We start from the raw sequence: 23,577 nt of genomic DNA, 5'->3' as shown, positions 1-23,577 counted from the left end.
AAATACAGCACTTTGCCAAATAAGTGTGTAGCATGATATATACTAACACATAAAAAATATATTGTGAAATTGTCTGTGTTCCATTTGCTGAGTGTCTATTTTATGTAATGTCCTTTATAAAAAACAATATAAATAAAACATTGTATGACTGATTGTTGGTCGTCTGCATTTATTTTTAATTTTTTATACCACCAACACTAAGACAACGCTAACATGCCAGAAGTTGCCAACTACGTCTCCTGGCACCAGTTTTAGAGAGACAGTGTGGTTAAAGGGGTGGAAATATATATATTTATATACCGTATATATTTTTTGTTTTTTAATCAACTGGTGCCAGAAAGTTAAACAGATTTGGAAATGACTTCTATTAAAAAAAAAAAATCTTTACCTTCCAGTACTTTTTAGCAGCTGTATACTACAGAGAAAATTCTTTTCTTTTTGAATTTCTTTTTTGTGTTGTCCACAGTGCTCTCTGCTGACACCTGATGCCCATATCAGGAACTGTCCAGAGCAGGAGAAAATCATCATAGCAAACCTACCGTATATACTCTAGTATTAGCCAACCTGAATATCACCCCCAAAACCTGAGAAAACTTATTGACTCGAGTATAAGCCTAGGGGGAAAAATACATCATCCCCCCCCTGTCATCATCCCCCCCCCCCGTCATCATCACCCCCAGTCTATATCCCCTCTGTCATCATATAGGCCCCCCTCGTCTACTCACCTCCCCAGTTCTCTTGGTCCTGTTGCTTAGTAGCTGCAGGGACCGTCCGCATTCCGGTGGGGAGGGTGAGTCGGTCTGGGCCATCCATCTTCACCAGGAGGCCGCTGGAGCCTTCTCCGCTCTGGGCCGGCTCCAGACTAGTGACTCTGCAGGGACGCCCCTGAAGTCACGGACGTCTGCTGCACACGGACATCCCTGTGCGGTGGCGGTAATGCAGCGTCACTAGTTGGATGGTCCCTATAGCGAAGATGGATGGCCCGGCCAACACCCCCCCCAAACGGTATTTTTATTTTACTCGAGTATATGCCGAGGGGGGCATTTTCAGCATGAAAACTCTGCTTATACTCTAGTATATACGGTATGCTGCTCTGGACAGTTCCTGACACGGACAGAGGTGTCAGCAGAGAGCACTGTGGACAAGACAAAAAACAAATTAAAAAAGAAAATAATTTCCTCTGTAGCATACAGCTGCTTAAAAGTCATTTACAAATCTGTTTAACTTTCTGGCACCAGTTGATTTAAAAAATGTTTTCCACCAGAGTACCCCTTTTAATCCTAGGACACTGAATACACCTCCGGCATAGACTAGTAAACCCCACCCTAATCTTCGTAGAAGACTGTAGTGCAGTGGTCTCAAACTGTGGCCCTCCAGCCGTTGGCTGTACGGGCATGCTGGGAGTTGAAGTTTCGCAAAACATCTGGAGGGCCACAGTTTGAGGCCATTGCTGTACTGCAAGTATGGAGATAAGACAGGTAAGCATGTGCCCATCCCTGATATTACATAAAACATGGCCTCACTTTAGTTAACCACAGGAAAAGGCATGAAGGTTCCTATTCTAGAAACGGGTGGGAAACCCAGTTCTTGGATCCCCACCAATCTAATATTTATCCTGTATATTGCAATTTACAAAATATGGCTAAGTCAGATGATACAATGTGATGGGGATTACCAAAGTAACAGGTCATCGAATGTTGTAGATTACGAGAATTTATCCTGCTGGATAACTTTTAGATGGATTAACCCATGGATCTTGGCGGGACCAGCCAACCATCTGTTGTATATGGTGGCCTACAAGGTGTTGGAGATACGGATCGGCCACTTGGACTAAGACGGACCGGATACTTTAGTTCTCAGAGAGATTAGTTGATGCAAGAGGAACTTGGTGAAGGCTTTTTACCCTTTCTCTTCATCAAAAACCTGCACGTTTGGCTGAGCTGAGAATGCATGAGCGTACGTTCACACGAGCGGATCCCCGATGCGTATTATGCTGCGGATCCACCGCTGAAGGACTGCTGTACGCTGCCTTTATAGGCGCTTGCTTGGAGCGGCAATACGCCACTACGAGCAGATACACTGAAGCGATGTCCGATTCGCTGCATATGCGCGATGTACTCGCACACATCGCGGCAGCTACCCCTGCTCGATTAGGTAGACCAAGAGCTGCCACCTAGTGCGAGTATTTCGCACGTCGCAGTGTGTCTGCTCGTAGAGGCGTATTGCCGCTCCGAGCAGGCACCTGTAAAGACAGCATACAGCAGTCCTTCAGCAGAGGATCCGCAGTGTAATACTCGCTGGGGATCCGCTCGTGTGAACGTACCCTAAGGATTTGAGAGACAGCAGTTGGGCAAATGCTCACTTTTTTCGGTGCCAATATGGAGGCCTAAGAAACTAGATACAAAACGGTTGCTAGGCATTTACTATGTACATTGGACTGTTTAAGGTGCACATAACTGCACTATTACCTTTTTATTTTTTTTGCACTTTTTCCTGTTCGTTTTACAGCGTAAATGAAGCAAAAAAAAATAAAATGAAGTTCAGAAGTGATCATTCAAGAGTTAAAATTCACAGCAGCAGAGCAGTATATAGTAACATAGGGTCAGCTTATCATTGCATTAAAGGGGTATTCCAAAACTGCACATAAAATTCTCATCTATTGAAAGAACGAGGGTCCTATAATGGCAGTAAACTTCAATGGATAGCGCCAAATGGTCATCTCTCTATTGAAGTATTGAATTTTATGGGGAAAGAAACAGCTGTGAATGGGGAATTGTGGGATATGCTGTAATTGTGTAAGATAGGAATACCTCTTTATATTTGTGCACTGTTGATGGATATAACTCTAGCTGGGTTACATGTGCTTTTGGGCCTAATGTAAATTTTCAGGCCTAGACAAAGCCGTATGCATGAAGGCCCTAGGCGTCCCTCTGCTTCATTTGTGTACCCCTCCTCTTAGCACCCTAAAATATTCTTCCTATGACATCATATGATATCGGGGCATACAGGGGTACAGTATGGTCCTGTACAACTCAGCCTTATGGCGTTCTGCATTCCGTATTGTACATTATCTGCACATGGCAGGGTCGTGATATGTTATGTTTTGCAGGTGAATACAGTCTTATGTGTGTTACCAAACAAACCCTTCAGCAACATTGCCCCCGGTACTACAGCTTGTAGCCAGGACCACATAAGGTAAGACAGGGGAGGGGAGCTCCCTCCAGTTTTATTCTTTCTATATGAAGATATGTTTTTGTTTTGTGTGTTTTCTCTCCCCCCCCCCCCCCCCCTCAGTTTTTTTTATTTGTGTCGGTGGGGGGTTAATGGGAGGCAAGAGTTAGAGACGGGACAAACAAGGTGGGTCCTAGTGACAATTGTAAACCATTGCAAAGAAGGTTCCACCGTTTGTGTTATGATAACTACTAGTTTTTTTTTTTTTTTTAATCAAAATTTTATTAGTTTTCCAATTACAAATGCATAAAAAATATTTAACATATTCAAATAACCCTTCCCCTCCCCCTTCCCTTTCAACCCATCTCCCACCACTACCCTCGTCAGCCTGGCACGTACCTTCAAACAGACCAGTTACTTTCTATTTTATTCAGTGGTTTGCTGTTTCTATAAAAGTCATGGCCATAAATGTTGGCACCCCTGACATTTTTCAAGAAAATGAAGTTTCTCACAGAAAAGGATTGCAGTAACACATGTTTTGCTATACACATGTTTATTCCCTTTGTATCTATTGGAACTAAACCAAAAAAGGGAGGAAAAAAAGCAAATTGGACATAATGTCACCAAACTCCAAAAATGGGCTGGACAAAATTGTCACCCTTTCAAAATTGTAAAAATAAGATTGTTTCTAGCATGTGATGCTCTTTTAAACTCCCCTGGGGCAAGTAACAGGTTTGGGCAATAGAAGAATCACACCTGAAAGCAGATAAAAAGGAGAGAAGTTCACTTAGTCTTTGCATTGTGTGTCTGTGTGCGCCACACTAAGCATGGACAACAGAAAGAGGAGAAGAGAACTGTCTGAGGACTTGAGAACCAAAATTGTGGAAAAATATCAACAATATCAAGGTTACAAGTCCATCTCCAGAGATCTAGCTTTGCCTTTGTCCACAGTGCGCAACATTATCAATAAGTTTGCAACCCATGGCACTGTAGCTAATCTCCCTGGGTGTGGACGGAAGAGAAAAATTGATGAAAGGTGTCAACACAGGATAGTCCGGATGGTGGATAAGCAGCCCCAAACAAATTCCACAGATATTTAAGCTGTCCTGCAGGCTCAGGGAGCATCAGTGTCAGTGCGAACTATCCATTGACAATTAAATTAAATGAAATACTGGCAGGAGACCCAGGAGGACCCCACTGCTGACATAAAAAGCAAGACTACAATTTGCCAAAATGAACTTGAGTAAGCCAAAATCCTTCTGGGAAAACATCTTGTGGACAGATGAGACCAAGATAGAGCTTTTTGTAAAGCACATCATTCTACTGTTTACCAAAAACAGAATGAGGTCTACAAAGAAAAGACCACAGTACCTACAGTGAAATATGGTGGAGGTTCAATGATGTTTTGGGGTTGTTTTGCTGCCTCTGGCACTGGGTGCCTTGAATGTGTGCAAGGCATCATGAAATCTGAGGATTACCAACAGATTTTGGGTCGCACTGTACAGCCCAGTGTCAGAAAGCTGGGTTTGCGTCTGAGATCTTGGGTCTTCCAGCAGGACAATGACCCAAGCATCCCATTGAACACCTGTGGAGAGATCTTAAAATTGCTGTTGGGAAAAGGCGCCTTCCAATGAGAGAGGCCTGGAGCAGTTTGCAAAGGAAGAGTGGTCCAACATTCCGGCTGAGAGATGTAAGAAGCTTATTGATGGTTATAGGAAGTGACTGATTTCAGTTATTTTTTCCAAAGGGTGTGCAACCAAATATTAAGTTAAGGGTGCCAATAATTTTGTCCAGACCATTTTTGGAGTTTGGTGTGACATTATGTTCAATTTGCTTTTTTTGCTCCCTTTTTTGGTTTAGATCCAATACACACAAAGGGAATAAACATGTGTATAGCAAAACATGTGTGACTGCAATCCTTTTCTGTGAGAAATACTTCATTTTCTTGAAAAATTTCAGGGGGTGCCAACATTTATGGCCATGACTGTATCTCCTCTGCTCTCCACTCTGTCCCTCCTCCATTACATCATCCTCTTGTAGTACTGAATATCTAGACCCAGTTGGATTCTCTCCATATCTTTTAGTCCTTGTCTTTACCACATCACTAGGGGATTTTAAAAACATATCCATTTTTCCCGTATTAACAGTTTCTCCAGCTGCATTGCCACCAGATCTTCTTTGTTGTAGCTTTGGGGCCATTATCTCATTCCAGAGGTATTTGTTACACTCTCCTTCCTTATCTTTTTAGATAGCATTTTAGTATAGTCCCGATCTATATGCCTTAGGGTGCGTTCACATGCCAGTAACTAGCAACGGGTTTCCCGCTGTGAGTTACGCTACCATTCATCTGAATGGGTCCGCGGACAGTCCACAAATCTGACACTATTGCGGACTGTCTGTGGACCCGTTTAAACCAATGGTAGCGTAACTCGCAGTGGGCAACCCGCTGCTAGTAATAGCGTGTGAACGCACCCTTAAAGAGATATAGAGACCATACTAGCCTTACCATCAGAAAGTCCCATAGTATTTCAATTGAGCATCACCTGCAGTTACAATACTTGTATCATATCCAGCAAAACAAATCCGATGAAAACTAAAGAAATAGATGTTTTTACACACATTTTGTAATAAGAACCTATGTATCCTGTAAAAAGTATACCTCTCATTTTAAGAAAACTTTTTACATGTCCTAGATGGGTTGGGATCTGAGGCTGTTGGGTTGGGGTCTGGGATGTTCACATGGCAGAATTTCTACACTGTATTCTGCATGAAAATTCAACAGTAAATTCCGCAGAAATTATTTGCCCATTCTCTTCAAGGGAATTGCTGCAGCAGAAATTCTGCTGTATGAATGAGACAGCGGAATCCCATTGAAGTGTATTGGCTATAAATTCAGGCAGAATTCAGTGCAGAAATTCTGCCGTGTGAACGTGGCCATTGACTTCAATAGAATTCCGCAGCCAAAGTCCGAAAATATAAAACCAGACTTATATTTTTCCAGAGCGCGGGATTTCTGTGTCAAACATTCCGCAGCAGAAATTCTGCTGTGTGAATGACCTTGCGGAATCCCATTAAAGTGAATGGGCAATAAATTAAGCCAGAATTCTGTGCAGAATTTCTGTCATGTGACGGTGGCCTAAGTGTTCAGAGCCCCACCAGTCATTTGAATGGAGGCAGGAAGGGAAGCATGCAGCTGACTGAGACAATCCCAAAGACATCTTGTCTTGTTAGCATGCACTTCTTCTGGCTCATTCTAGGGATTGGTCGAGGTCAGAACACTTAGACCCTGACCGATCAAATATTTTGACAAATCTCTACAAGATGTTAAAAGTTTTTTAGGTAACAGTGCTCATTTAAACAGATCCAATAAGACAAAATTGTAGCTAAGGACTTGCTCTGGGCAATAGACAGTTGGAGGTGCGCACCACTTTATTTTTTATGGCAATTTTTCCTACCTTTTTATGAAGGAGACAGGTAAGGGAAGATTTTGGGGAAAAAAGAGGGTCCTGTAACTGCAATAAACTTTAATGGAGAGAGCCATACAACCATCTTGCCACTATAATTGTATGGGGAAAGGGGAAGCTGTGAATGGGGGTCCACAGGATATGTCTTGATCATGTAAGATGGGAATATCCCTTAAAGGGGTAGTCCAGTGGTGAAAAACGTATCCCCTATCCTAAGGATAGGGGATAAGTTTCAGGTCCCGGGGGGTCCGACCGCTGGGGCTCCCACGATCTCTCTGTATGGGGCCCCGGCTCGCTGGCCAGATAGCGCTTGTTGACCACCGCACGAAGCGGCGGCCGACACGCCCCCCCCAATACATCGCTATGGCAGAGCCGGGGATTGCCGAAGGCAGCGCTCCGGCTCTGCCATAGAGTTGTATTGAGGGGGTGTGTCAGGCGCCGCTTTTGTGGTGATCAACACGCCCCCTTCCTGCGGGCCCCCGTACAGGAGATCGCGGGGGACCCCAGTGGTCGGACCCCCTGCGATCTGAAACTTATCCCCTATCCTTAGGATAGGGGATAAGTTTTTCACCACTGGATATCTCCTTTAATGGGTCGGGTGGGCGGTGTCATGACTGGGAGATGTTCGCTGCTGTCAGCAGCGATCGTGCCGAGGTCCGTCATTTAACTGGTTAAATACTGTGATCTATACAGATAACGGCATTTAAACCCTAAATGCGGCTATTCCCTGGTGTCTGATGGTCCCATAGGGGCTCCGGGTTGCTAGGGAAGCTCGAGGTCTTACCTGCTCCTCGGCGCCTTCCCTGACTCTGAGGTTGCTTAGGGCTCACTTAGGCAGCCCTTAGCAATCGAGCCCAGATTTAATGATTAATGTAATGCAATAGCATTACATTAATCTATGTAAGCCATCTGAGGATGGCTTATGATAGGCCCCTGGGGGGGGGGGGGGGGTTAAAAAATGTGTATAAAAGTAAAGTTAAAAAAAAAAAATAATTAAAAATATAAAAAAAAATCCTCCCCTAATAAAAATTCAAATCCCCCCCCCCCTTTTCCCATTTTTTAAAACACTGTACAAACAAAAAAAATAAAATACACATATTTGGTATCGCCACATGCGTAATTGTCCAAACTATTAAATTATTATGTTTCTGATCCTGCACGGTGAACGGTGTAAACGCAAAAAAAAAATTCTAATCGCCAAAATTGCAGATTTTTGGTTACATTATATCCAAAGCAAAAGTGGTACCATTAAAAACTACAGCTCATGGAGCAAAAAAACCAAACCCTAAAACAGCTCTGTAGGTGGTAAAAATAAAAAAAGATATAGGGGTGAGAACATGGTAACGAACAAAGTTAATATTTTTTTTTTTTTTTTAAACAATAAAACGAAACAAAAGTTATTCAAGTTTGGTATCATTGGAATCGTACTGACCCATAGAATAAACATGAAATGTCAGATTTACCATATTTTTTAACTCCCAAAAAATTATTTCCCTACAAAATTGTGCAATTCCAATATTTTTTCCAATTTTGCCCTGCATATAATTTTTTTCTGGCTTTGTAATACATTGTATGATAAAAAAAAAAAAAAAGTGAATCGTTGGAAAGTCTAACTTGTCGTGCAGAAAATAAGCCCTAATACGACTTTGTCAGTCGAAAAACAAAAAAAGTTATGGGTCTTAAAACGTAAGGACGGAAAAAAAACATGAGCCAGAAATCAAAATTTGCTGGGTCATGAAGGGGTTAAGGGGTTAAAGGGGTATTCCGGTAAAAAACGACTTTTTTTTTTTTTTTTTCATATCAACTGGCTCCAGAAAGTTTTGCAGCAGCTCTGTTGTGGTTTTGCAACAGCTGGAGGCACACTGGTTAGAAAACACTGGCCTAAGGAGTGACCACAGGTTCCTCTGTGTGCCTACCTTTCGCATTATATCAAACTATGATGTTGCAAAACTACAACTCCCAGCATGCCTGTCCGGGCATGCTGGGAGTTGTAGTTTTTCAACAGTTGGTGGTTCACAGTTTGGAGGACACTGCACATTATGATATTCTTTCCTAAAAGCAATGCTTCTAGGGATAAATACTTCTGTAATATGGCATCATATGATATTGGGGGGCATACAGTGGGGTCCTGTGGTGCAGTATTACAGCTCTGCGGGTGCATAAGCCCTGACCATTCCTATTGTACATTATCGGCACATGGCAGGGGTTACGCAATGTTATATTTTACAGGCGAATACGGTCCTATGTAACCATACAGCTTGTCCCCCGTACTACAGCTTGGAGCCAGGACCACCACATAAGGTATGACAGAGGAGGGGAGCTGCATTGTTTGCTTTATCCAGTTTTATTCTTTCTATATAAAGCCATGTAAATGTTCTATTTTGTTTTCCTCCGTGTCCTTTATTGGTGTCGATGGGGGGTTAATGGGAGGCGAGAGTTAGAGAGGGGACAACAAGGTGGGTCCTAGCGACTATAGTGAACCATTGAGAAGGGTCCACCGTTTGTGTTATGATAACTACTAGCTTTACATTTTGCAGTAACCGTGTTAGCAGGCCTAAAGATGGCCGAGCGGCGGTGTTATGAGTAAATAGCCATTACCATAAAGGCTTCGCCCTCCCCCCCGGCTCACAGACTCTCACCTATCAGTAGATGATAGCATCTCTATGTACACAGCTTCCCAGGTGCCCTTGACCTCATGCTGTCACACTGTTCCTAGAGGGACAATAATAGGATTCAGGCCGGATTCACATATAATGTTTTGATAAGGTTTTTACTCACTTTGGGGGGGGGGGGGGGGGGGGAGGGGGGGTGCGGGCGTAAAAATAAGAGCAGCCCAGATATAGTTAAAACATTTTTTATTCCAACAAGATTGTTGATATTTTTCTTGGTTTTGGTTCTGGATTCTATGGGGGAGATTTATCAAAACCTGTCCAGAGGAAAAGCAGCTGAGTTGCCCATAGCAACCAATCAGATCGCTTCTTTCATTTTTGAAAAAGGCCTCTGAGAAATGAAAGAAGCGATCGGATTGGTCGTTATGGGCAACTCAGCAACTTTTCCTCTGGACAGGTTTTGATAAATCTCCCCCATAGAATCCAGAACCAAAACCAAGAAAAATATCAACAATCTTGTTGGAATAAAAAATGTTTTAACTATTAACAGGTTTTTGATAAATCTCCCTCTGTGTTACTAAAGGGGTACTCCAGCACTTAAAATGTATTCCCTATGTACAGGATAGGGGGATAAGTGTCTGTGACCTCAAATGTCCCAGCTGCATGAAGTGGAAGACACCAGAGTGCTGTACTCCCCGCGATCAGACATTATGGGTAGATCCGCCGCTGAAGGACCCTCTGTATTCTGCCTTTACATGTGCCTCCTCGGAGCGGCAATACGCCGCTACGAGCAGACACAGTGCGATGTGCGAGTCGCCGCGCGCATGTGCAGTATACTCGCACTTCGCGGCAGCTCTCGGCCTAGCTCATTGAGCAGGGGGAGCAGACGCGATGTGTGCGAGTACACCGCGCATGCGCGGCCACTAGCACATCGCTTCAGTGTGTCTGCATGTAGTGGCGTATTGCCGTTCCGAGCAGGCACATGTAAAGGCAGAATACAGAGGTCCTTCAGCGGCGGATCCCCTGCGAAAATCCATTTCGTGTGACCATACCCTTAAGGGGGAAGATTTATCAAGACCTGTCCAGAGGAAAAGTTGTTTCCCATAGCAACCAATCAGATCGCTTCTTTCATTTTTTCAGAGGCCTTTTCAAAAATGAAAGAAGCGATCTTATTGGTTGCTATGGGCAACTCAACAACTTTTCCTCTGGACAGGTTTTGATAAATCTTCCCCAAGGTGTTATAGTGGAACTCCAGTTTTGTAAAACATATCCCTTATCCACATGAGAGGGGATAAGGGTCTGATTGTGGGGGTCCCGTCTTAGCTAGTGATTGGCTGAGTGGGCCGTCACTCCTTAAGTTTTACAAAACCAGAGTACCCCTTTAAGGTCTGGATAACCCCTTTACTTACTCTATAGTTGTATATACTGATGGGTGCATGAACGGTGATCCCCAACCTGTGCAACTCCAGCTGTTGTAAAACTATAACTCCCAGCATGCCCAGACAGCCAAAGGAGAGTCGGGACAACCCTATACACATCAGATGAGTTTTGCAACTTGCTTTTAATGTGGATGGGCACTTATAGAGGAAATTCTTTTCTTTTTGAATTTATTTTTTGTCTTGTCCACAGTGCTCTCTGCTGACACCTCTGTCCATGTCAGGAACTGTCCAGAGCAGCATAGGTTTGCTATGGGGATTTTCTCCTGCTCTGGACAGTTCCTGATACTGCATCAGGTGTAAGCAGAGAGCACTGTGGACAAGAGAAAAAAGAAATTCAAAAAGAAAAGAATTTCCTCTCTAACAAACAGCTGCTAAAAAGTACTGGAAGGGTAAAGATTTTTTAATAGAAGTAATTTACAAATCTGTTTACCTTTCTGGCATGAGTTGATTTAAAAAAAAAAAAAAAAAAAAAAATTTTCCACCGGAGTACCCCTTTAAGCCCAAGAATATAACTGCTGTACGGGTCCGCACTATGGCTCCGACAGCTTGCCATGTGGGAGAATATGGGGCAGCACAGTGACTGCCTACAAATCTATAATACAGACCATTGCAGTGGGCAGGAACCCTTAGGGCATGTTCACACGTCAGAGTTTCCGTGCCTGATTCCGCATTGGAGAGTCCAGTTAAATTCAATGAATTCTATGAGACGGCGCATTGCTGTGCGGTCCTAGCCCCGGCATATTATGCTGACGCCCCGCAGTGTCCAGAATATCCGCACGGAATGGTTAGTTCCCTGTGCTGAAAGGTTTTCCTCTAATGGCATATGATCTTCTATGGGTATGTTCAGATGGCGGAGTTTCTGAATGGAATGTGGATAAAAAAAATTCTGCTTGGCGATTCCGTTGCAGCAGACTCCCATTCTTTTCAAAGGGAATCTGCTGCAGCGTGCACACGGTGGAATTTCTGTGGCCGAAGCATTTGCTACGGAAATTCTAATTCCAGTCTGAAATGTCAATTCTTTCTGTGGAGTCCACTCTGAAATGCATTGCCAGCTATGGAGACTGCGCATTTCCAAACGGTCCTAGCGCCAGCAGGATGCAGAATGTCCGCCTGGAAATTTTCAAAGAGGACATACTCGCCATGTGAACCTACCCCATATATCTTAAAGGGGTACTCCGGTGAAAACCTTTTTTCTTTTAAATCAACTGGTGGCAGAAAGTTAAACATATTTGTAAATTACTTCTATTAAAAAATCTTACTCCTTCCAGTACTTATTAGCTGCTGAATGCTACAGAGGAAATTCCTTTCTTTTTGGAACACTGATGACATCACGAGCACAGTGCTCTCTGCTGACATCTCTGTCCATTTTAGCAACCAACATGGTGGCTCAGTGGTTAGCACTGCTGCCTTGCAGTGCTGGGGACTTGGGTTCAAATCCCACTAAGGACAACAATAAATAAAACGTTATTATTATTATTATTATTATTATAATAACGTCAGCAGAGAGAACTGTGCTCGTGATGTCATCAGAGAGCATTCCAAAAAGAAAAGAATTTCCTCTTTAGTATTCAGCAGCTAATAAGTACAGGAAGGATTAAGATATTTTTAATAGAAGTAATTTACAAATATGTTTAACTTTCTGCCACCAGTTGATTTAAAAGAAAAAAGGTTTTCACCGGAGTACCCGTTTAAAACAGTGTTTCCCAACCAGGGTGCCTCCAGCTGTTGCAAAACTTCAACTCCCAGCATGCCCGGACAGCCAAAGGCTGTCCGGGCATGCTGGGAGTTGAAGTTTTGCAACAGCTGAAGGTCCCCTGGTTGGGAAACACTGTCACATGCTAGCTTTTTTTTATATCTTTTTCTGGGAAACAATATGCAGCTGCCATTATAATTTTCCCTGACTTTCTCAGATTCCAGGGAATTTTGGCTGGCTGTTTGGTGCACACATTTTTTACATTGGCGGACAATACCCAAATGGGGGATAGTAGCCATGACTACAGTGTATACAATGAGTTAAAAAGCTTACAGGGGGAGATTTATCAAAACCTGTCCAGAGGAGAAGTTGCCGAGTTGCCCATAGCAACCAATCAGATCGCTTCTTTCATTTTGCAGAGGCCTTGTTAAAAATGAAAGAAGCGATCTGATTGGTTGCTATGGGCAACTCAGCAACTTCTCCTCTGGACAGGTTTTGATAAATCTCCCCCTATATAATGTACTACAAGTATGACTGATACTGTGTCCAGTAAAGTTGCAACAAGTATTTTGGCATCTATTTAATTCACTTCAGTTGGTTACATTGGTGGGGCAAGAGGTTTTGGCGCCCCAGGCAATAATGAGTCATTGCACAGAAACAAGATAATCACATGTTACACCCTGTATTTAAGCTAATCCAATGTAATCCATGCACTGGTTAATGGCAGGTGCAGACTACAGCTCCAGCATGTAGTACATCTCATAGTTCAGGATCCCTAATACGCTTGTGTACATGAGGCCTAAACTTCTAAAGTTATTGGGGGAGATTTATCGATACCTGTCCAGAGGAAAAGTTGCCCATGGCAACCAATCAGATCGCTTCTTTCATTTCTGAAAAAGCCTCTGAAAAAGGAACCCCTAAACCCCTACAGGACCCATGATGTACCGGTACGTCATGAGTGCGCTCCCGTTCTATAACGCAAGGCCACGGCGTCGCCCTACGTCATAGCAGGTCGGACCCGGCCTCTAACAACGGCCAGGACCCGTGGCTAATAGTGGCATTGATCGCGGTGCCGCGCGCTATTAACCCTTTAGACGCGGCGTTCAAAGTTGAACGCCGCGTCTAAAGTGAAAGTAAATCATTGCCGGTTAGCTCAGGGGGCTGTTCGGGATGTCCGCGGTGAATTTGCGGCATCCCGAACAGCTGTTACACAGCAGGAGGGTCCCTTACCTTGCCTCCTGGTGTCCGATCGCCGAATAACTGCTAGGTGCCTGAGATCCAGGCATGAGCAGTCAAGCGGCAGAATCAATGGTTTCCAATGAGACACCATTGATCAATGTTAAAGCAGATATCCAGTGGTGAACAACTTATCCCCTATCCTAAGGATAGGGGATAAGTTGCAGATCGCGGGGGGTCTGACCGCTGGGGCCCACTGCGATCTCTTGTATGGTGCCCCGTCAGCCCGCGGGAAGGTGGCGTGTCGACCTACGCACGAAGTGGTGGCTGACACGCCCCCTCAATACAACTCTATGGCAGAGCCGGACCGCTGCCTTCGGCAATCTCCGGCTCTGCCATAGAGATGTATTGAGGGGGCGTGTCGGCCGCCGCTTCGTGCGGGGGTCAACACCCGCTATCTGGCCGGAGAGCCTGGACCCCGTACAGAGAGATCGCAGGGGGCCCCAGCGGTCGGACCCCCCCGCGATCTCAAACTTATCCCCTATCCTTAGGAAAAGGGTTAAGTTTTTCACCACTGGACTACCCCTTTAAAGATCAGTGTGTGCAATGTTATAGCCCCCTATGGGAGCTATAACACTGCAAAAAAGTGAATAAAGATCATTTAACCCCTTCCCTAATAAAAGTTTGAATCACCCCCCTTTTCCCATTTAAAAAAAAACTGTGTAAATAAAAATAAACATATGTGATATCGCCGCGTGCAGAGATGTCCGAATTATAAAAATGTATCGTTAATTAAACCGCACGGTCAATGGCGTACGCGCAAAAAAAATCTAAAGTCCAAAATAGTGTATTTTTGGTCACTTTATATATCATGAAAAAAATTAATAAAACGCGATCAATAAGTCCTATGAATACAAAAATGGTACCGCTAAAAACTTCAGATCACGGCGCAAAAAATGAGCCCTCATACCGCCCCATACACAGAAAAATAAAAAGGTTAAAGGGGTCAGAATATTACAATTTTAAACGTATAAATTTTCCTGCATGTAGTTATGATTTTTTCCAGAAGTACGACAAAATCAAACCTATATAAGTAGGGTATCATTTTAATCGTATGGACCTACAGAATAAAGAGAAGGTGTCATTTTTTACCGAAAAATGTACTGTGTAGAAAAGGAAGCCCCCAAAAGTTACAAAATGGCGGGTTTGTTTTTCAATTTTGTCACACAATGATTTTTTTTCCGTTTTGCCGTAGATTTTTGGGTAAAATGACTGACGTCATTACAAAGTAGAATTGGTGGTGCAAAAAATAAGCCATAATATGGATTTTTAGGTGCAAAATTGAAAGAGTTATGATTTTTTAAAGGTGAGGAGGAAAAAACGAAAATGCAAAAACGGAAAAACCCCGGGTCCTTAAGGAGTTAAGGACCAGGCCCATTTTATTTTTGCATTTTCGTTTTTTCCTCCTTGCCTTCTAAAAATCATAACTCTTATACTTTCATCCACAGACCCATATGAGAACTTGTTTTTTTTTTACCATAAAATGTACGGCGCAACCAAAAAATAATAAAAATACATTAATTATGTGAGGAAATGTCAAAGAAAACCACAATTTTATGAAATTTTGTAACATTTAGTTTTTACACTGTACAGTTTATGGTAAAAATGACATGTTTTCTATATTCTGTAGGTCAATAAAATTAAAATGATACCCATGTTATATGCTTTTCTATTATTGTACCACTTTAAAAAAAATCTCAAACTATTTTAACAGGATTAGTATGTTTAAAATTACCCTATTTTGACCACCTGTAACTTTTTTACGTTTACACCTTTCACCATACTGTATAACTGTATACATACTGTATAACATTATATTTTAATATAATACGCACGCAGCAATACCAAATATGTTTATTTTTAAAAAATGTTACGCTTTTTGGGGGGGGGAAATGGGAAAAAGGGGCAAATTACATTTTTATTGGGGGAGGGGATTTTTCAAATTTTTTTAAACTTTTTTATTTTTTTATTTATTTTACACTTTTTATGTCCCCATAGGGACTATTTATAGCAATCACTTCATTGCTAATACAGTTCAGGGCATAGCACTGATCAATGTTATCGGTCATCTTCTGCTCTGGTCTGCTCGATCTCAGACCGGAGCAGAAGACCCCTGGAGACTGCTGGAGACAGGTGAGGGGACCTCCGGCCGCCATGCTGGATGATCGGATCCCCACGGCAGCACTGCGGGCGATCCGATCATCCATTTTAAGCGCCGCATTGCCGCAGATGCCGTGATCTGTATTGATCACGGCATCTGAGGGGTTAATGGCAGACATCAGCGCGATCGCTAATGTCTGCCATTTCTGGCGGGTCACTGGCTGCTGATAGCTGCCGTGCATAATGTGAGCTCCGCTTCGGTGCTAAGCGGTCATAACAGAGCATAAATGTACTCCACGGTTCCAATCTACCGCCTCCCCGCATCGGTCCGAAGTGGACAATCGCATGGGTCCGAAGTTGCTGCTGTCTGGGTGAGTGCTCCGTTTCTCTTGTTATTTCAGATGTTTTTTATTCTTCTTTTGTGTGGTAGGCTATGTTCACCCAGTGGAACTTCTGAGCGTTATCAGAAATTCTGTTGCAGCAGAGTCCCATTGTTTTCAATAGGATTCTGCTGCACAGTGCACACGGCAGAATCTCCACGCGGGAAACATCTTGTGCGGAAATTCAATTTCCGGCCTCCGTAGAAAGAATTGACTTGTCAATTGTTTCTGTGGAATTCACTGGGAATGCATTTCTGTCTATAAAGACTGCGTATTTCTGGGCGGTCCTAGTACCAGCGCCCGCTGAGGAATGTCCGCCTGGGCTTATATTTTGCAAACATTCTGCTGTATGAGCATGTCTAAGATGTATCCATATGCACCGCATTCACTGTGGATTTCACACCGCTGGAAATCTGACGCAGATTCACATGTCGGAATTTCCGTACAGAGATTCCACAGCAGCAGAGTCCCATTGTATTCATTGGAATTCTGCTGCCCTGTGCACACTGCGGAATTTCTGCGCCAGATGTTTCTGGTGCGGAAATTCAGATTCCAGTGTCTGCAGAAAGCATGAACTTGTCCATTCATTCTGCGGACACCGCACGGAATGCACTGCTGTCTGTGAGACGGCGCATTCCCATGCATTCTTAACGTCGGCATCCGCAGAATGCCCACACGGAGATTATCTGTATGTACGTTTCGACGTGTGTCCGTAGCCATAACCTCAATGAGTCTGCCAAAAATCTGTAATACTGGTGTATTTTGCTGATTTTTCTGCTGACCCAAAGTCAATAGATAGCAGAATCCGCCACGGATTTTCCGCAGTGTGAAATCTGCAACAAGTGCGGTGCATGTGAATACATCTTAATCCTATTAAGAATTTTAGGGTGGGTTCATACAGTTTGTTTCATCTCGCTGTGCACAAAAACGTGGTCGACTACGTTATTGTGTACAGGAAAAACATAGTATAAGTTGCAGTCTGTTTTCTTTTCATAGTGTAAGGGTGCATTTAAACTCTTGCGCTTTTTTTGTTCCGGTTTAACGTATACGTTTTTAGGAAAAAAAAGTATTAATTTAGGGACACTAAGAACAGATGCTGGTATAGGTCATTCATTTCCCATTGACTTACATTATTAGAAAAAGGACCATAACATATTATTTTTGTCGTACACAATTGCATGGTTGACTACATTCTTGCATAAAACGGATTATGTGCAATGGTCTCCAAACTTTGGTCCTCTAGCTGTTGCAAAACTACAACTCCCAGCATGCCTGGGCAGCCTTTGGCTGCCCAGGCATGCTTGGAGTTGTAGTTTTCAAGCATCTGGTGGGCAAGCTGTTGCAAAACTACAACTCCCAGCATGCCTGGGCAGGCTTTGGCTGCCCAGGCATGCTGGGAGTTGTAGTTTTAAAGCATCTGGTGGGCAAGCTGTGGCTAAAGGCTGCCCAGGCATGCTGTGATTTGTAGTTTTCAAGCATCTGGTAGGCAAGCTGTGGCAAAACTACAACTCCCAGCATGCCTGGGCAGCCAAAGGCATGCTGGGAGTTGTAGTTTTCAAGCATCTGGTGGGCAAGCTGTTGCAAAACTACAACTCCCAGCATGCCAGGGCAGGCTTTGGCTGCCCAGGCATGCTGGGAGTTGTAGTTTTAAAGCATCTGGTGGGCAAATTGTGGCTAAAGGCTGCCCAGGCATGCTGGGAGTTGTAGTTGTCAAGCATCTGGTGGGCAAGCTGCTGCAAAACTACAACTCCCAGCATGCCTGGGCAGCCAAAGGCTGCCCAGGCATGCCGGGAGTTGTAGTTTTCAAGAATCTGGTGGGCAAGCTGTGGCAAAACTACAACTCCCAGCATGCCTGGGCAGCCAAAGGCATGCTGGGAGTTGTAGTTTTCTAGCATCTGGTGGGCAAGCTGTTGCAAAACTACAACTCCCAGCATGCCAGGGCAGCCTTTGCATGCTGGGAGTTGTGGTTTTGAAGCATCTGGTGGGCCACATTTATTATTGTATATGTTCTTTTTCTTTCCAAGTGTATAAAAAAATGTATAGGTTAAATGAAAACTAAAGCGCAGTGTGAACATAGCCTTATAAAACAAGAAAGCAGAGAGATACTGCACATAGATATATGTATGTATATATTATATAATGTGTATATATTTTTTAACGCACATATTTAGTACGTTTCCATGAAAAGCTCCATAGATGAACATTAATATTCAGAATCTTTCTATCGACAACAGGAAAGCCGTAAAAAAAGGGAAAAATGCTGCAAAACTTTATTCCGTCCAAACACAGCTGTCCCGGGCTGACACAAGGGCAGTGTGTGCTTGGCCCCGCCCCCTCTCCTCACTGACAGCTGCGCCGCCCCGCCCACACCACGTGTCGCCGCTGCGCTGTGTTTACATCCTGCAGCCGGAGCCACGTTGTTCTGACTTCCTCTCTTCCCATTGGCTGTCGCTACCCGGCGAGCCCTACCGGTGGGCGTGGCTAGGTTAGTCAGTCCAGGGGAGAGAGAGAAAAAAAAAAAAAAGTAGCGGGAAATTTAAAGCTGTGTGTGAGTGTAGAAAAGAGCGGGTGATACCGTCCTGTGACTGGCGGGATCTGCCCGACAACAAAGAGGGGGGGCGGCCGGGACACACGAGCCTGCGGCCCCCCCTGTATAGTCATCGTGTGGAGGGAGATCACAGTCAATGTTAATAAAAATGAAAGGAAATTCTCTGACCTTTGATACCAACCATTGTAGACAAGTGTGGGGGGAGGTGGTGGCCATATGCAGCTGCTGCAGAGTCTGTCATGGCCATAGTCCATGTTACATACTATATATATATATATATATATATATATATATATATATATATATATATATGTTATAAAGTGTGTGTGTAATATGTATTGCATGCACCACAAATATACTATATAGTGTACATATAACATTTATGTACTACATGCAGCATATACCTATATATCACATAGTGGGCACAAGATATATATACATATATATATGCATGACCTACAGCGTAAATATAATATATAGTGTGCGTATAATATATGTATCACATACAGTATGTGTATATACATATATCACATTTACATACAGCATATATACGTAATATATAGTGTTTATGTAACATACATAATACATAAAGCATTTACGTGTATGTAATCATGTGCGTATTATATATACCTATTTGATACAGAATATATATAGTGTGCGTGAAATATATATATATATATATATATATATACCACATACAGCATATATTTTATTGTGCATATAAGACATTACATTTACAGCATATGTAAAATATATAGTGTGCGTATCAGGGGTCAAGTCCTGGGAAAAAAAGTGTGGGAACTCACTCAAGATTTTCACTTAAAGGGGTACTCTGCCACTAGACATGTTATCCCCTATCCAAAGGATGTCTGATCGTGGGGGCCCCGCCGCTGGGGACCCCCGTTTCTCCCTGCTGCACCCGGCATTTGTTTAGAGTGTTTGGTGACGCGCCGAAGGCTCGTGACATCATGGCCCCTCAATGCAAGTCTAAGGGATGGGGCGTGATGGCCGTCATGCCGCCCTCCCATAGACTTGCATTGAGAGGGCATGGCAGTGATGTCAGGATCCTCTACCCCCCCCCCCTCCCCTCGCCAGTCATTCGGCACTGAGCGAAGTTCACTCTGTGCACCGAATGTCTGGGGTGCCGCAGCCGAGATTGCGGGGGTCCCCAGTGGCAGGACTCCTGTGATCAGACATCTTATCCCCCTATCCTTTGGATAGGGGATAAGATGTCTAGGGGCAGAGTACCCTTTAAGGGCTGGTCCTGCAGGACTCCTACTAATAGGCATTGTGCTCCTTCTGTGGAAAGTGCAGGAACTCCATTCCCATGAGTTCCTGCAAGACTTGAGCCCTGGTTCGTATCATATATACGTAGTACAGCATATATAACAGTGTGCGTATAATATATACCTAGTACTATTACATAATGTATATAGTGCAGTTATGAGGAAGTCGCTTGCGACGGAACGCGTGGGGTTCCTGCGGCCCTGTTCCTGCTCCACCATCTGGCTCCCTTAAATAAATAAGGATTATTGATGCCCTATACCAGTGGTCTCCAACCTGCGGACCTCCAGATGGTGCATAACTACAACTCCCAGCATGCCCGGACAGCCAACGGCTGTCCGGGCATGCTGGGAGTTGTAGTTTTGCAACATCTGGAGGTCCGCAGGTTGGAGACCACTGGTATAGGGCATCAATAATCCTTATTTATTTATTTAATACTTTTGTATATTGTGTCTTATTTCTGCAGCACAGTAATTGGGAGCATTGTGCATGACTTATCATTAGATAGCGGGACGGGGTCACACCTCGGCAGTGGGGGTTCATGGCCCTGCTCCGAGACAGTGTTGTGGCTCTTAATGAGCATTTTAAATGTTTTTAATTGTCCATGTGACCCTCATGTATGTTGTCTTTTCATATGTATTAACATTATGTGATCTAATTGTCAATTTAATGGGTGTGCACTTTATATTCCGTGGTTGCTTTTCGTGGCTGAGGTTGACCCCGTTTTAATATTGTGGTTGAGCCCCCCCCCCCTATTTCTGTCTATGGGATAATATATACATATAGGGGGAGATTTATCAAAACCTGTCAAGAGGAAGAGTTGTGCAGTTGCCCATAGCAACCAATCAGATCGCTTCCTCCATTTTTGAAAAGGCCTCTGAAAAATGAAAGTAGCAATCTGATTGGTTGCTATGGGCAACTGGGCAACTTTGTCTCTGGACAGGTTTTAATAAATCTACCCCCATAGTGTGTGTATAGTATATTGTATTGTATACAGCTCATACGTGTGTATAATATATACATGTTACATCATTCATACCCTGTTATGTGTTTATTATCGCAGGAAGTGCTTTGTGCCATCTTGCATTATCAGCATATCGCCAAGGTAATTGCCGATACCGATAATGTCCAAAATCGTGAATATTGGCCGATAATATCGGCCAAACCGATAATCGGTCGATCCCTACTTGGTACTAGCACAAATCTTTAAGAGCAGACCCCAAAAATCCCAAAAATATGGCACAGGGCATGGCAACCTTTGTTTGTCTGGGCATAATGGGAGTTGTAGTTTTACACCAGCTGGAAAGGTTGAGTAATACTATAAAATGGCATGTTTAGGGAGTAGTCACACCGTTTCGCTATGATATTGATGTCACCTTATTAGGGGCCCCCGCTCAAGCACCAGGGCCCCTAATAAGGTGACATCGGTATCATAGCGAAACTACAACTCCTATCATAATTGGAGTTGTAGTTTTTGTACAGCCGGAGACTGACAGGTTGTGCGGAGGCTGCAGTCACACCTAAGCCCTGGTGCCTCTACCCCCATAAGGCTCCACCAGTGTTATAGAAAAATACAACTTGATGGGAGTTGTGGTTATGCAACAGCTGGAGCAGCGCAGGTTTGGGAACACTACCCTATAGCTACGTGGTCATTGATGAAAGCTGTTGTGGCATTAGCTCAATGCCTACGGATGTCGGGGCAGAATGGGAGTTGTAGTTTTGCAATAGCTGGAGTGCCATAAAGTTGGGGAACCCTGCCCTGTAGCAGTGAGCCAATGGTCACCCCACGTAGGCCATCATGTTTGTTACATGTGTGAGCGGCGACGACTAGTAATAAGGGTGTGTTTATGTAGCACGTCCAGACCTGGCTGGTCACAGCAGCCATATGGCGACATTTAGTGATACACTGAATAATTGACTGGAAGCTTCCAGGTGTCGTAAACCTCTGCACCGTGCGCCGCCACTTTCACAACAACAACAAAAAAATATTTAAAATTTGTTGCAGAAAATCCGCAGCGGATCTGCATTGTGTGAACATATCCTAATACAGTGTTCCCCCCCAACCTTTTGCGAAAACGACAACTCCCATCACGTGTCATCTTACATGGTAGAGCAGTGTTCCCCAGGTAGGGTGCCTCCAGCTGTTGCAAAACTACAACTCCCAGCATGTGTTTCTCAAGTAGGATGCCTCTAGCTGCTGCAAAACTACAACTCCCAGCATCCCAGCAAGTAGGATGCCTCTAGCTGCTGCAAAACTACAACTCCCAGCATCCCAGCAAGTAGGATGAATCTAGCTGCTGCAAAACTACAACTCCCAGCAAGTAGGATGCCTCTAGCTGCTGCAAAACTACAACTCCCAGCAAGTAGGATGCCTCTAGCTGCTGCAAAACTACAACTCCCAGCAAGTAGGATGCCTCTAGCTGCTGCAAAACTACAACTCCCAGCATGCCAGCAAGTAGGATGCCTCTAGCTGCTGCAAAACTACAACTCCCAGAATCCCCGCAAGTAGGATGCCTCTAGCTGCTGCAAAACTACAACTCCCAGCATGCCCGGACAGCCTTCGGCTGTCCGAGCATGCTGGGAGTTGTAGTTTTGTAACAGCTGTGGGCACCCTGGTTGGGAAATAATGTGGTGTGACCGCCTTTGGTTGTCAGGGCATGATGGGAGTTGTAGTTTTGCATCAGCTGAACGGCCACAGGTCAGGGAGAGGTTCATATAGGATCCATGTAACTATCACGTCACTTTTCTTTACGTTTCACGACAAACATGGTTACCAAAGCTGCGAATTAGTCGCTGCAACCATGACCAGACCCCCCCCTATAACTGAAGTGAGCCGACCTGTGCCCAACATAGGATTCTATGGCAAATAAGGTTGGTTCATAGGACCTATAGGGAGGGTGGGAGATGTGTTTTTTTTGCAGGCACATTATACCCACCCTGCAGTGTCCTGTGCCCTCCCCAGCTGTTGCCAAACTACAGCACCTACCATGCCCCAAAACAACCAGAGGAACACCCATCCCCTACACTATATGTGCTGTATTCTCCTTTTCCTCCCCTCCTCCACCATTTACAATAGTAACACCTCTGCATTTCCTAATGCAGGAATAAAGTAAGGTGAGGCCATATTAGTATGGATACCACCCTCCCCACCCCCAGCAGGGCAGTAGGGGGGGGGGACACACACACAACCTGAAGTGGTGGCCCAGACCCCCCGCGCATGCGCAGTCCCCTCCTCTCGCCTGTATAAAGAGGCTTGGCGCCAGCTGATCAGCTGAGAACTGGGACTGCTGCTGCACTGACTGGTGAGAGCTGGGACCGCTGACTAGATACAGTTTATATTTTATTCTACTATATATACATTATATGCATTGTACTTGTCCTATGCTGCTTTATACCTCATATATACATTACATGCATAGCCACATCCATAGTCCCATCTATTAATCCTTATTGATTCTATATCTATCTATATACCTTGTAATGCATTTGGCTTTTCACTGCTACCAGATCCACGTAGATCCCCTATAGATCCCGGATAGATCTTATAGTAGCCGCCCGGTTCCCGCTCATTATTTTGGGGGGTCACATAGTTGGGGGGGATGGGGTGCTGATCCTGTGTCCTATATCTTTAGGTGGATTCAGCATTGTGGCCG

At 44.1% G+C, this 23,577-nt stretch overlaps 1 protein-coding gene across 9 annotated transcripts in view; it reads left to right on the top strand.

Moving 5' to 3' along the window:
* Positions 1–3,175: 3,175 nt before the first annotated feature.
* Positions 3,176–23,577, top strand: part of CCNE2 (cyclin E2) — a 34,824-nt gene continuing 14,422 nt past the window's right edge. The window contains exon 1 of one of the 9 annotated variants that reach the window (XM_056522472.1): positions 3,176–3,195. The gene's annotated coding sequence lies outside the window, so the exon portion shown is untranslated. Of the gene's footprint in view, positions 3,196–8,915; positions 8,937–10,489; positions 10,631–13,302; positions 13,324–16,064; positions 16,084–18,626; positions 18,641–20,521; positions 20,542–20,989; positions 21,030–23,171; positions 23,227–23,577 lie in introns of those variants that run through there. The other 8 variants (XM_056522465.1, XM_056522471.1, XM_056522470.1 and 5 more) reach the window with 8 other exon arrangements.

The sequence above is a fragment of the Hyla sarda genome, chromosome 5, assembly GCF_029499605.1.
Source record: "Hyla sarda isolate aHylSar1 chromosome 5, aHylSar1.hap1, whole genome shotgun sequence".
NCBI classification, from domain to species: Eukaryota; Metazoa; Chordata; class Amphibia; order Anura; family Hylidae; genus Hyla; species Hyla sarda.
Note: the sequence above shows the minus strand (reverse complement) of the source record. Positions and strands in the feature narration are given on the sequence as shown.